Source organism: Vipera berus, assembly GCF_964194415.1.
Source record: "Vipera berus genome assembly, chromosome: 3".
NCBI lineage: Eukaryota > Metazoa > Chordata > Lepidosauria > Squamata > Viperidae > Vipera > Vipera berus.
This window is the reverse complement of record NC_138204.1, coordinates 63,121,045-63,135,349: the sequence shown is the minus strand read 5'-3', so window position 1 is coordinate 63,135,349 and position 14,305 is coordinate 63,121,045. Positions and strand designations below refer to the sequence as shown.

Genomic DNA, 14,305 nt, shown 5'->3' with positions numbered 1-14,305 from the left:
TTAATTCAGTGTTTCTCATCCTGGTAGTGCTAAACATATTTAGGATACAATTCCTACAATTCATGTTGGCTGAAATTATGGCAGTTATGCTCTTATGTAAATTGCCAAATTGAGTAAAATTAGAATCATATCTATGAGTCTCAAAAAATTAAATTGATTAAATGGATAAATCTGCTATAGAGACTATCCTAACAATGCAATCATATGCATGTATTGAATATTCCCAAGTATTAATTAGTATTAGTAACAAGAGTATTCCATGCGGTTATTCCCAAATACATTAGGATTATGGTATGTATAGCCTCATTTTCTTGCTTGCTCCATGAATAGAATGAAACAAATGCTAATTACATGATTATGTGTACTTTTTCCTGATACAATTGCCTGTTACTTCATTTGGTTGATTTAAATGAACTTTGGTTTTTATGTATTTGTGCATTCATCTTTCAAGTTTTTCATCAATGGAAGAAAAAAAGTATCTCACTGAATGTTATGGTAGTTGCCTTATTTCAGCATGCTATTCTGTATTTTTGTACTGATGGACAATGAACAATAAATTTTATATTTAATTTTTGTTTATTTTTCCTTTCATTTTGAGAAAAAGAAATTATTTTCAGCATATGAGTTATGTTACTGAGGAGTGCCTATTTTTTATTTCCTTAAAGGTTATGCCTAGTCATATCTGTAGTTTAAAAATAGCTTTCTGTCCAATAGTGAAAATGCTAATGCAAAATTCTCAACGTTGAAGGACTTTTCTTCAGTGAAATATGGAGAACAGGTCTAAAACTAATTCTTGTCAGAAGATCTGCCATATAGTGAAAGTAGAATGGTATTGAAAGGGCAGTGCATGATGAGTTGATTTTGTTTTATGATGTTTTACCACAGCAAAAAGGGTTGTCTAATTTTTCTACTTAAGGTGTTCCAATAACCTGGCTAATTGTGGAAATATATGGTGGGATATTTCTTACTCTATTTCAAGCAGTCATGAAGTGTGGACTCCCATTTTGTCATGAACAAAAAATGTTTTTAAAGGTGATGTAAACAGTAACAAGGTTCATATGCTACTTTATTACACAGGAACTGGTCTTTTTCAAGGGCATTTAATTCCTTGAATACAAGCTAGAAATACACTATGTACTGGCTAGAATTCAGTGGCATCACTCAGCTTTTTCCAACTAATCTGAGTTCCTGCTTAGTTTCTTGTAAGTAACTAGGACTGTAGATGTTCAGGAGAGAATATTTTGACAGATTATGTGTCATCAGTTTACCGTTGACTCTTAGGGACTACATAGATCACATCCAAAAGACCATGCTATTTGGATCTTGCATAAAGTGAACAAGGCAAGGTGTGTGAGCAGTAATTAACTTACATGTGCATTTCTTCACTCAAGGTTGTTGTAGGGAAAATAGGAGGAGGAAGGAGTATTGTGTTTGATCACCACCCTCAGTTATTTACAAAAATAATGATATAAATAAATTCTGCCATAATTTTGGTATCTAGTGCTCCTCTCAAATTAGCTTAACTGAGTTCTATTTTAAAGTAGTTTAAAAGTTCATTGACATTGCCTTGTGAGTGCTGACTAAATTCGAAAGCAATTCAATTTGTAGGCATTGTGAATACACAGTACTTCAGTTCAGTACTTAAAATAACAACTTAATCTGATGCATTTAATAAAAATTTTCCTATCCAAGATATTATTTCATGTTTTTAATCTTCTGTAGTTTAGCAGACCTCTATATATTGGGGAATAAGATGATATTTTTGTCAAATGTGATTTTGCTGAGAAAAGTACATATATTTCAAAGCTTCTTTAAGCATAATTTGAACTCTACTATTTTTCTGAAGGAACTTTTGCTTTGTCTGAGCTGATGTCATGACATATTTTTAAGTAGCAGTTCTGTCAATTAGGTTCACAAGACACTAAGCAGAGAATTAGTTTGGTGTATTGGTAAGGCATCTGTGCCGGCCACATGACCACGGAGATGTCCCCGGACAAGCGCTGGCTCTTCGGCTTTGAAACGGAGATGAGCACCGGCCCCTAGAGTCGGAAACGACTAGCACGCATGTGCAGGAGAAACTTTACCTTTACCTTACTAGAAACCAAAAGTTTGAGTTTCAGTTTTGCCTTTAGGCATTAAACAAGTTAAGTGACTTTAGTCACCCTTTAGTCACCCTCTCTTGAGTCCATGAAGGCAATGGCTAGTCTCTTACAAAAATATTGCCAAGAAAAGTGCAAGGACCAGTCCAGGCAGTTATTAGTCTTGGTAACTGGTGGATTTTTTCTCCCTTCAAGTCAGGAATCAACCCTAATTTGAAGGGAGAGAAAAGCCACCAGTTACCAAAACTAAAGTAACCACATTAGCGTATACTACCTACTGAGATCAATAGTGGTATTTGAGAACATAAGCTTATGGAAGTGAATGAAATCTTGAAGTCTTGGTTTTGGTACGTGTAGCAAATTTAATATTCCTGGAACAGGTTTACTCGAGGTAGGTTATAATTTTAAAAACAGCTGCTTTAAAAGCATAGTATATTAGTCATGCCTGGGAACAGATACCGGTATGTAGCTTACCTCTACCTCAATGGACTAATTAGTATAAAAAATCCTTGGGAGTGTCTGCTTAAAAATTGAAAGAGAAAGGGCAGGTGGAGCTTTAGAGAAGAAAATTCTCATGTGTAGGCCACCACTGAAAAACAACCTGTTTAGTCAGCTTTAGTGATAGCCCTGAAAAGAAAAGTATGGCATACTTAACCATAAATCAGCCAGCCATATTTTAACCTAGAGTGTTGATTAATGATGAATTGTAAAGGTAAAGGTTCCCCCGCACATGTGTGCTAGTCGTTTCCAACTCTAGGGGCTGGTGCTTATCTCCGTTTCAAAGCCGAAGAGCCAGCGCTTGTCCAACGACATCTCCGTGGTCATGTGGCCGGCATGACTAGACACCAAAGGCACATGAAACGCTGTTACTTTCCCACCATAGTGGTCCCTATTTTTCTACTTGCATTTTTACGTGCTTTCGAACTGCTAGTTTGGCAGAAGTTGGGACGAGTAACAGGCGCTCACTCTGTTACGCGGCACTCGGCATTCGACCCGCCAAACTGCCGACCATCTGATCGACAAGCTCAGCGTCCTAACCCACTGAGCCACCATGTCCCCGTAGGAACCCAGAAAATTGACCTAATATGTAATAAACAATAGATTTGTTTAACCATAGTTTCTAATATAAATTAGACATGGTTAAGCATGCCAAGTAAGCATATTCTAAAACAGATTATCACCAGGAGAGGTTATAAACATGGAAATAGTCTTTGAAACAGTTTTGGTTCAAAGCCATTCAGGATTAGAATACTCTTTACTTGCCACCAGATGGCACAATCAACCTTAAAACATTGCAATTGCTGTATACATTTTTTTCTTTTTTCTTTTTTAATTAGTTTTCCAATATTACAATAATATCTTTAAAAACCAACATGGTGTCTGGGTTACAATAGTTCCATTTCAGACAAATACATATTATTACAAATCTCCAAATTGTTGTAACCAATACTTCCTCTCTCTTGTTTCCTTTAATACATATTATCTCTTATCTAAATTAACATTTCTCATTGCTATCCATCAGTCATTTAATAGTTTTCTTATATTTGTCAATACTTTGGTATATTTTATATTTTAACATTCCATCTTTAAAACATCAAACACCTTATATATTTTTCCAGCTTTAATTTCACATTGATATTAAAATTAAACGTTTAAAATTTCTCATTTTCATATTGCTAAATAACCTCCTTTCCCCTTACACAATTTTCTCCGATACCTAGTAATGTAAACACACCTTATTTTGATGCGGTTGTTAAGTGAATCACTGTAGTCATTAAGTATAATCATGCTGTTGTTAAGCAAATCCTGATTCTCCAATTGACCTTTCTTGTCAAAAGTTGGCTGGGGAGGTTACAAATAGTGGTCACACAACCCAGGAAGAGGGCAATTGTCATGAATGCTTAACAGTTGCCAAGCACTTGAATTCTGATAATGTAACCATGGGAATGATGCAAAGGTTGTAAGTGTGCAAAACAGTCATAAGTCACTTTTTCCAGTGCTGTTGTAACTTTGAACAGTCACCAAACAAATGGCTGAAAGGTGAGGACTACTTATACTACTTTAGGGCCAAGCATTCTTCCTCTGCCACCTAATTTGGATGGGAAATGTTGGAAATACTGTATTTTAACATCTCTGAGTGACCTCAGATCAACAGATTAATAGATTTCTTTAAGCATATTTGCAAAAGAAAAAAGTATCATATGTGAACATGAGGGGGTTATTTATGTATATTTTATATGTATGTGTATATTCATTTGCACACACTGTACATTCCCCTTACTTGAAAAGTCACATCCTCTGGTTTCTAGAAGCCTTTATCTTAAGTTTTATATCACAGGGAGCTGGTGAGAATATCTATTCTCTTTGCATCTGCTCAGAACACCTGAGTTTCTTTCACTATATAAAAGCTGTGGGGCTAGCTTAAAAAAAAACATTAAACCCACCTGAAATAATTGGGGATGTGGAAAACTGGTAGAACTTTATTCAGTAATTGTGTTCTTGAGAGACACATGTTTTTAAAAATCAGAATATGGGCCCATCTAGGGCAACCCTATTCCCATGGTTATCAGATGTGTGAGAAGGTATCACTAGGGGAAAGACTGAGGGCTGTGTTTTAAGTAAGACATTTTTTTTTTGCTGATCTGTGGAAGAACCTTAATCGTTCCTATTAAGTGTGGGTTGTGACTTATATGGGTATCGGTGGAGACAAAAATCTCCCTGCTACTGCCTGCTTGAGTGCACCCCAAATTCTTGTTGCTGGAATCCAGTCTGAAACCCCCCCCTCCCTCCCCCAAATTCCTCAGATTTGGTAGTCCAGCAAACTCGAGGACCTGGGCCTTAAATTCAGTCAGGTGGTGCTAAACAGGGGGCAGGGAAATTGTTGGGAAATTGTGTGTGTGATGTATTTATATTAACTTAATTGCTCTTTGACAACGAACCTGTTTGTTTTCTGCATACTGGAGGAGAAAGGAGAGAGATTACTAGTTCCACAGATACCTCTAGAGGAGATGGGCAGATTGACACAAATCAATCAAATAACACGTTCTTTTTTATAAAAAAAATCGATCATAAATAAACAGATGGACGGACGGACAGACAAACGGCAGCCCAGGGATGCCAGGATTACACCTGAAGTGTGTGTGTGTGTGTGTGTGTGTGTGTGTGTGGGATTACTCAGCCTGCTTTTTGGACTCCGCATAACACATTAAATCAGAAAGGAAGCGCAGGGGCTGGGCTCGCACCCACAGGCTCAGACGAAATAGGCTAGCCTGGGGTTCATGATGTGGTGGGGCCACAATCGCTGTGAGAGAAGGACAAGCTGGCCCCAGAAAGGCCCCGTTTATTTCTCCCGCTGAGGGCGAGAGCGGGGGCGGCCTGCGGTAGCTCCGCCCTGACGGCCGTCTCCTTTCCCGGGCGCGGAGGAGCCGCTCTGAATGTGTTGCTAAGCTGGACACGCGCTCGCCTCGGCCAGACGCCTGTTCGGCTCGACCCCGGCTAAACCTCCAACCTCCGCCGCCGCCGCCCCTGGTTGATCTCGGTTCTTCTTCTTCGCTGCGGGCGAGGAGCGGCTCCATCCTCTGCGCCCAAGGTAAGAGCGCGCCGCGTTCCGCTCCCACCAAACTTTCTCCGTTCCCGGACGAGGTAGGGGAGGCTGGCTCCGCCGGTGCTTCCCACCGCGATCGGCCGGCAACAGCAGGAACTGTCCGTGGTATTTATATGCATGTGTGAAAGGACCGCTTGGAAATAGCTGGTACTACTAACAGCAGCTGATACTACTAACTCGCCAAGCGAGGAGAAGAAATAAGGGACGAGCCGGTCTTTCTCAAGACCCGTGTCTCTCGTGGCTTAAGAGGAAGTTGTCTCGAATTGTAGTCCAGGTTGCTGGGCTCAGGGATGAACTTTAAAAAGAGCCGGCAATGGGAGTGCCTCTGAGAACGTGCAGAGTGCCTCAAAGCTACTTATTCCTCTTTCTGAAATGACAGGGAGGCATGGATCTTTCCAATTTAAATATTTGGTTTCCAGAAGCGGCTTGTTATTATTATTATTTTTTAGGCTCATTCTTTTGGTGAGATCAAATGCGGTATTGGACCATCTGAAGATGTGATGTCAAAGTTGAGAGAAGCATTGAAATTACACCCTTACATAGGCATAGCAGAGTGAATCCAGTTAAATACTGTTAAGAAATTAGTACATTTTAAAGAGTATCCAGTGGATTGGTGTACATTTAATGTTTCATTTTTGTTCTTTGGGAAATGAATCAGGTATTAACTAGCAAGCAACAGCAGCAACAAGAAGTGACTGATCCAATTCCATTTCTCTGTTGGCTGTTTGTCCAAACCTCTCTAGAGGGTACCAAATTGTGTGAAGGGATTGTGCTTTGCCATTTTCATTGTCATTTTAGAATCATTTTTTTTATAGTTTGATGCCATCCAGACTTATTGGGTAACCTAGACTGTGACCATTCAAAAAAGGGATGATAAGATTGGAAAGCACCAAGCTGAAGGCTATTTTGTTTTCCAGATAGGCTGTTTTGGTTGTAATAGCCAGCATTAGCAGTATTTGTAATATTACACATTCAGATCTTTGTTTGTTCTTGATTTCTCATGGTGAAAGTGAATCACACCTGGATTTCTTTTCAAAAAAAAAAGCAACAGTGAAGCACTACATTTGAAATGATTGATTGCTATGATTCCTGATAATCACCTGTCCTTGTTTTGAATGAGGCCTTATTTGTTTTCCAAAATAGGGTATGCAGTGCAGAAACTTTAAATTCCATTCATAAATTATATGTATTGTGCATCTTAATGCTTTGTGTAAATATGCAAGGTTCAGTGAAAAAACAAGACATACTATGAAGATGCTGAACAACATTAGTGAAAATTGATCCCAAGAGTAAAGCATGAATTGACATCCAAAAATAATGCACAGGAGGTTTGCCATATTGAAACTGAAATGGCAGTAGAATTTCTGAAGCAAGGAGGACCTCTTTGCAGAGTTCTGAAACAAAGGGCATGTCTATTAATATGAATATAGCATTCTATATACTATTCAGTATATATTTGAAATTTTCTGAGATGATATTCCTTATGAGAAAAGAGCAAAGAAGTGAAAAATAGAAGCCTTCTAGCATCTCAAAGGAAGAGGAATATGAAGAATGTAATATAGTAGATTAGTATGAGTACCAGCAGATTAGAGTTAATAATTGTGGCAATCTCTTTTTTTCCTAGGTAAAGACTTACTTGGCCAACCAAGGGCTTTAAAATGTATTCCTGATAACCAACATGATTTGTACTTATGAATAGTACTGTTCATAGAAAGTCACCCTATCTGGCAGAAATCTCATATTTCAGTTCAGAGCAGTGGATTTCAACATTCGCAGCAATTCTGTTTATCTGGTTTAAGCCTCAGCTTCTTGACTTTTACTCATCCCATAATTATATATACATGCCTGATCTAATTTTTCATTTCATCCCTGAGACTAGGTTAATAGATAAAGACCGATAAATGACACTTTTTGCATAGACATATTGATGACTCTTCAACAAAAACCTCTGCATGGCCTCTTCCAATGTAGTTTATGCAGATGAAAAAGGAAAGGAGGCAAAATAAGACCCAGAAGTCAATGGCCAGGAAGTACAACAGACTTCCTGCCATAACATTAAGTTTCTCAATCATTTCCTAAGTTACTCAGAATAAGATGGTTGATGTTATAATATTATATATCAATATTGTATCTCTGTTGCTTCAATATATAAACACATTCTAGTTACATTGATAATAGTTTATAACTGGAATATGCCATATCACTAAATAATTTGTATATGTTGGCATTCAGTGAAAATATTGGGTTGGATCTAGGATGATGTCGACAAGAACACCATAAATTGGATTGTTCACTTCCCAAACCAGCAAAAGGGGAAGAGGATCTTCTCTATGTTCCCCTTCAACCTGCTCTGTTGCCTAGAAATCTGTTTGATGTAATTGGTGACACTTCTGCAGCAAAGTGACAGTTTGGAGCAAGGCAGAGGGAAAGTGAAATAGATAAAAACTAGAAACCTCTTCCTTTTATGCCGAAAGAAGAAACGGCCCAACCTATCAAAAGCAACACCAACGGACATAGAACAAGTATACAAGTCAAAATAGGCAAGGAATTAGTAAGACAACACCTATTCACCTGGATGAATACAAATCACTTGGACCAGATAGTTTACATCCCAGGATTTTGAAGGACTGGCAGATATAATATCAGAGACACTGAACCATCACTTAAGTATGAGCCAGCAGTAAGCTGCAGCTGCCAAAAAAAACCCCCAATGCAATCCTAGGATGCATCAATAGAAAGATAGTGTCAAGATAACGAGAAGTGATAGTACCACTTTACACTGCACAGCTGAGACCACACTCGGAGTACTGCACCCAGTACTGGTCACCCTGTTCCAAAAAAATGCTGAGACACTGGAAAATGTGCCCAGAAGAGCAACAGATGAAGGATCTGGAGGCTAAATTATATGATGAACAGTTGATGGACCTAGCTATGTCCAGCCTATCAAAGAGAAAGATCAGGGGGAGCATGAAAACTGTCTTCCAGTACTTCAGGGGCTGTGACAAAGAAGAGGGGATTGACTTGGTCTCTAGGACACTAGAGGGCAGGACAAGGAGTAATGGGTGGAAGTTTATCAAAGAAGGAGGAAGTTCCTGCTTACTTTCTTGTAAATAACAAGATCTGTGGACATTCAGGAGGGAGAATATTTCAACTGATTACAGAATGTGTCATCAGTTTGCTGTTGACTCTTAGGGACTACATAGATCACATCCAAAAGACCATGCTATTTGGATCTTGTATAAAATGTGAATGAGGCAGGGTAAGTGAGCGAGAAACATTTTGCCAGGGAACATCTCTTGATGACATAGTTACATGTGCATTTTTTCACCGTTTATGTCTATGTGTCTATTGATGGCTAAACAATATCTATATAATATGCAAAAGAGACAATCACAAGCCAAATAGGGAGCAAAAAAGATTAAAACACATCCCTACCAGCAATCAGCACCTAAATGAGCAAGATTAACATCCGATCAAAATCAGCTAAACAATACCCTAATTAAGGAACTGCCAAACAAGCCAACTAGCAGTGATGATGTCACCATACCTAGTTTGGGTAATGAAATGTCTGCAAAAAACAACCAAGCTCAGAGAGCGCCAAGGACCCCTCATTTCATCCCTGAGCTACAAATATTCTCCTTTATTGATAAATAAGAAAAATCTGAAAAGACGTATATAGGTTTCTAACTTCTTATTACCAATGCCTACTGATATAACATTTCTTCCCCAGCTTCTAAAACAACTGTTGGCCATACTGACCAAAATAATGAAAGCTGGAATGCTCTGGAGCAGGGGTCCCCAATCTGTGAGCCAGAGCCCACTACCAGGCTGTGGCCTATTGGCCACCGGCCGTGGGACAGGCTGGCCAGTCTGCACACATATGCACACACATACCCCACTCGTGCTAGCACTGTGGCTGTGGGGCACAAAAATGGGATACCGTGCTGCAGGGTGAGAAAATGGGACGCTGCCACACCTTGGAGCATGAAAACTGGACGCTGTACCGTGGGGCGCAAAAATGAGATGACGCCACCCTGCGGGGTGTGAAAATGGAACACCGTGCCTCAGGATGTGAAAATAGGGTGCCAAAACAGAATGCCATGCCTCAGGATGTGAAAATGGCCGTGCAAGAATGGGGCAGAGCTAGCAAGTATCACGTGGGCGCTAGCACCACCCCTTTTGCATTGTATGTGTACTCACAGCCCCGGTTGCGTGCACGTGCATGCGTAAAATGCTGCCCTCTCCCTTTCCCTCCAGTCCACCAACTGAGAAAGGTTGGTGACCTCTGCTCTGGAGAACACAAAGTTGAGGAAGACTAGAGTCTCTTAAAAAAAACTTTACTGCAGATGGATCAGGAGTGTGCAGCCTGGTATTGGTCAAATATTTTATGTGACAATTCCCAACATTTCTTGCTGTAGGTCTCTCTCACTTAGGCTTATGTAGATTGATGTCTAAAACATCTGGAGGCTGCCTATCCCTGGACCTGATGTTGGAATGTTCTTCCACATTCGGTTGTCAGAACCAAAGTTAGGGGAATCAGAAAGTTAGGGGAAAGTGCTTGTCTTCAGAGAGAGAATCTGATTCTATCTGAAATTGTACATCCAATGTGCCACCTTTGTATCCTTAAAATTTATTTCAGTCCCTAATTAAATTCCAGTTATTCCAGTTGCACAAGATATAAATGAAGAGCTTAAAGTTGTCTCCTTTTCCCCAATACAAAAATGTAAAGTTCAGAGATTCTGTCAGCTACTGTGATAGAAAAACTAGGCAGGAATAAAATATCTCTAAAAGAGAAGGTACTTGTTTGTTTGTTTGTTTGTTGCATTTATGTGCCACCCATCTCATCTGGAGGTGTCTTCTATACGGCATCTAGTTACCTACAGAACATTCCTTTATCAAAAAGAATTGTGACGATTCTTTCTATCATACGTAATTCCCCAGGATGTCCTCTTACTATTATAATTTACCTTTGTTATTGGCATAGGGGACACACCTGTAAACAAAGCATTGGGCTGCAAATTTTTATAATGGCCCTTTTTTAAAAACAGAAACAAAATGAAAAGGATGTCCATATGAAATAATTTATAACTGGATTCCATATGGAATCCAAAGGCATTCTTGCTAATAAAAGAATATGCAGCTAGAGAACTTTGCTTGTAGCATAACAGCCTTAATTTATCGTAATTATTAAATTAAAGAATTTGAAGTGAGTTATAACAGAGAAATGTGCCAAGACAAAATATCTCGTTGGCATGGGATTTTTATTGATTGACTTTGGTCACCTATCTTCAAGAACTCTTAGTCTAAAGAACAGTAACCGATAATATAGAGTTAAACAGGAATTTAACTTTTGAATAAAAAATATTTTTTATTTTTAAAAAAAATTGGACTGCCATAAATGGTAGTAGATAATCCAATTTGCTGGACATAGTATACCACTACATATACCTTGGCCAACAAATCTCAATGGAAGGTAATACAATAAAGGAAATCGAGTGGCGTGTTAAATGTGGTTGGCAGACATTTGGCAAGCTAAGCGTAATTTTCAAAAACAACCTCTCCCTATGTCTGAAGAGAAAAGTTTTCAATCAGTGTGTGCTATCTGCTCACTCAAACATATGCCAGTGAAACATGGACACTGACCTCACAATCAATAGAAAAGCTACGAGTAGCGCAAAGAGCCATGGAAGGATGCACACTCGGCATTACAAGACAAGATAGAAAGACCTGCACATGAATTAGAGCAGGGGTCCCCAACCCCCACTCCATGGACCAGTACCAGTCTGTGGCATGCCAGCAACCAGTCTGCACAAACAAGCAAAGCCCCATCCGTGGAATGCAGGCAGCACACAAAACCACATACTCTCTGGTCTGCAGAAAAATCTTTCACCACGGATCCGATCCCTGGTGCCCAAAAGGTTAGGGACCTCTGGATTAGAGAACAGACAAATGTATACAATATCATCAAGAGTGTAAAAGAATTGAAATGGAAACAGGCTGGTCACATAGCAAGAAGACCTGATGGCAGGTAGACCAAGGCAGTCATAGATGGATCCCACCTGATAAAAAAATGTCCCTGAAAAGAGACCTGAAACAAAATGGATTGATGACATCAGCAAGTATTGCAGGCCCAATTGGCAAAAGAAAGCCCAGGAGCGTACATGTTGGAAGCAGAAGAGGCCTTCATTCTGCAACGGATAGACAGTGGCTAGAATGGTGATGAATCGAATTTGCTAATCAGGTTTGTCTGGCAATTATAAAAAGGCTATAACTGCTATATCTAAACTTGGTTGTAAAGAAGCATGTGGGTCACAGCATGTAAGCCATTTCTGTACGTATGAATACGATGCAGACATGCTTGCTGTGTAAGCAATTCCTGCAACAGTTTTCTGCAAAGATGAGAATACTTCAAAGCAGTGCTTTTTTTGTATAAGAAAAAGGTGCCGGAACTCACACGTCATACAACCCGCCTTGCCTATCCTACAAGGTTCCATCCAAAAAAGGTGCCGGAACTCCGTTCTGAGCATGAGAAAAAAAGCCCTGCTTCAAAGTACCGTATCTGTTCAATGAGCAAATAATGTTTATGGCTTCTGCACATATATTAAGAGGGGTTTTTTTTCCCTTTTAGTATCAATCACTGTGAGGCATGGTATTTTTGTTGATCAGCATCCAGGTTACCTAAAATGCAGTGCAACCTGAATTAGTAGATTCTTTTTCCTAAAAAAACCAGTGAGGCTTAAAGATATTGGAACAGCCAAAGTATGCATTCTTTTAAAGAAATTAATCTAGATAAATATTTCTGATTTCTAGCACTTATTTATTTATCTTGTTCCTCAGAGAAAAAGGGCTCCCTGTTTAATTTATATACAATCCTAATTGCAAGATACCCTTGTAGTCTGAAGGCATGAAGCAAAAGAGGGGGAAAAGAGATGCTAAGCAGGGATGCGGAAAAATGAGCTTAGGTACTTGTAATAAGAAAAAAGTGATTACAAATTTTCCTTAGGAGATGAAGAATCTGGTACCGCTAGTTTTTTTTAGCAGAGATAATAGAATAACACTGGTTCCTATCTAATCTTCTCCTGCTATAGCCATGATGAAATATTTCCTATCTTATCAACAGTATCGAAATCTCAATAACTGCTAAAATCTCCCAAAATACAGGATCCTAAAATGATGTATTACCAACATGATCAAAGGGTGGAAAATTAAAATTATCGACTGACATTTCTTAACTGTATGCCATTCTAAGGTCAGCCTATTAGTTTTTCTGAAGACTGACTTTTATTTTTACAGTACATTCCAGCTAGTCATGATCTCTGTAGGAGACAATGCCACAAAGATCACAGTATACACAGTATACACCCACCCACTCACATACCTTTGAAGTGATTGTGTTCATCATCCCCTTGCAGGTGCAATATTGCTTTAGTAAATACATTTAGCCAAAGCCAAAATAGGATTTATGGGCTTCATTTGATTTCCAGCTCTGGCTTGGCTTTGACCTCTTTACAATTGCTTTTTTTTGGCTTCTACTTAGGCAGATGGAAAGAGCAAAAGTGCTTTATTTGCTAGCTTAGAACAAGAGAAATATGTTATCACATTGGAATGGTACCCTCAGTGTAATTTGTTTATGCTAGCTGCCCCAAATGTATTATGTTTTTTATGACTCATCGTTGTAGCACAAATGGTCTGATCGGTAGTTTATTTCTCTGATAACATTTTTAAAACCTGAAATGTATATCTAATGAAATGTCTCTTACAAGCCGGAAATTAGGAGGTTATTCTGTGCGCTGAATTTGAATAGGAAAAACAAAGGGCAGATCTACGCTTTCTGCTTGCTCCACTGTCAGTACTGGCCATCCATTTTTGTATATGTACAGGAACAGATGATGTCACCCTCCACCCACTTTATAGCCAATCACAAATGCACCCATCGCCCTTGTATTCAAATGCTGGTTCATAACTACTCTTTCCATCCTAGGCCTTCTTCAGCCCTTCCAGGGGGATGGTTTAGAGTACTTCTTTCTGATCTAGTGACCACCCCAGGTCCAGTTGGCTAGAAGGCCTGGCACATCCCCACCCTTCCAGCAGCTCCTATGTTCTCTACTATGGTCAACAACAGCCATTTTTAAAATTATGTTGCGGTTGATCCAATAATGATCCATTAAATAATTTGTCCTCACTCTCCATTTTCCCCTCCCACTAGAAGCTCACCACTCCAATCAACCCTGATATCTCCCAGTGAGACACTTTTGGTTGCTACCAAACTAAGCATGCACTTCTTGCTTTCCTACCTCTTCATAGTATTGCAAAGCGGGCATGATTGCTCAGCGGCTAAAGACACTGAGTTTGTCAGCTGGAAAACTGACAGCCTGGTTTCATGACCCAAGCGCTGCACCAGTTTGAAAGCATGCAAATGGAAGTAGATAAATAGGTACCACTTCAGTGGGAAGGTAACAGTGCTTCTTCACCTCAGCATATCGTCATGCTGGCCACATGACCATGGAAGTGTCTTCGGACAAGGCTGACTCCCTCAGCTAGGAAATGAAGATGAGCACTACCTTCTAGTTGGGCATGACTGGACAAAGAAAACATTTACCTT

At 39.4% G+C, this 14,305-nt stretch overlaps 1 protein-coding gene across 1 annotated transcript in view; it reads left to right on the top strand.

The window, feature by feature from the left end:
* Window positions 1-5,514: 5,514 nt before the first annotated feature.
* Window positions 5,515-14,305, top strand: part of RAB3B (RAB3B, member RAS oncogene family) — a 71,823-nt gene continuing 63,032 nt past the window's right edge. Inside the window, exon 1 of the mRNA XM_081323675.1 lies at window positions 5,515-5,688. The gene's annotated coding sequence lies outside the window, so the exon portion shown is untranslated. The remainder of the gene's footprint in view (window positions 5,689-14,305) is intronic.